The sequence below is a fragment of the Nicotiana attenuata genome, chromosome 10 (assembly GCF_001879085.1).
Source record: "Nicotiana attenuata strain UT chromosome 10, NIATTr2, whole genome shotgun sequence".
NCBI lineage: Eukaryota > Viridiplantae > Streptophyta > Magnoliopsida > Solanales > Solanaceae > Nicotiana > Nicotiana attenuata.
In genome coordinates, this window is record NC_031998.1 from 4,254,123 (window position 1) to 4,255,225 (window position 1,103).

Consider the following 1,103-nt stretch of genomic DNA (forward strand, 5'->3'; position numbering starts at 1 on the left):
ATGCCTGGATTAAACGATCCGGTACTTCCCACAAACGGACAACACGAATTTCAACTTCCATTGCATCTTCGAAATTGTTATATCCTTGATGAAATCAATGTGAGTAGCCATCTTTTGCATAAGCCCTAAGTTTTCTTGAAATCTTGTTAGCAGACGGAACTTTAGAATTTAAGAACCTGTAGTTGAGGAAGAAATACAAACTGCCGAATGCTTGAGCAGTTGATACCCAGTATACGAAACGTGGGTGAAGCAGTTGAATGCATCGTGCTTTTGCAAAGAATATTTAGGTTAAGTTGAAGGTAAAAATAATTACCTAATATTGTGGAGTAAAAGGTTTTAACAAATAAATTGTTTTAATAATTTAAAAAAATAATAATTGAGATAATTGAAGAGGAATTTGAACGGTTTAGAACTGAAAAGTTTTGAAGTTTACTCCTATTTTTGAGGTAGGCGGCGGTTTCTTTACACCTACAATGGTTTTTTCAAAATTGATTGATTTAATAATTGAAAAAAATTTGAAAATAAAAAAAAATCCACAGAAGGTGGAACGGTTTACAGAGGAATGCTTTGTATTTTAGTTCCTAAAAATTAGGAACAATGTCTTAACATTACATGTGTCAATAGTTTGTTCTGCCATTTGGCTTCATGAGAGGCCTTTTTCTTTAGCTTTTAATTATAGATTCATTCGGTAAGAATATAAATTATTCAATACTCAGAAAATATTCTGCATTAACTAATGCTCTTCTATTATATATTTACTAGTATTAGTACCCATGCGATGCGCGAATACAAACATGTGATTTGAGTTATTTGATTTATGTGTAAATAACTTTAAAATATTAATCTTTCAGATTAAAGTTATATATAATCACTAAAAATATGTTAATAAAAAAGCAGAAATTTCTCAAATCTCTTAAAGTTACCCATAGTTTCTTGTCCATATTGCATTACCCATAACTTAAAATTAATATATTCTTGTATGTTACTTCCATTATAATACATTATAAGTAAAAATATGTTTTTTTTTCTTGTAGTAAAATTTTTTATTTACTTTTATTCTTTTATTCTATTGTTCCTATTAATGTATAAATTTATCATATTTT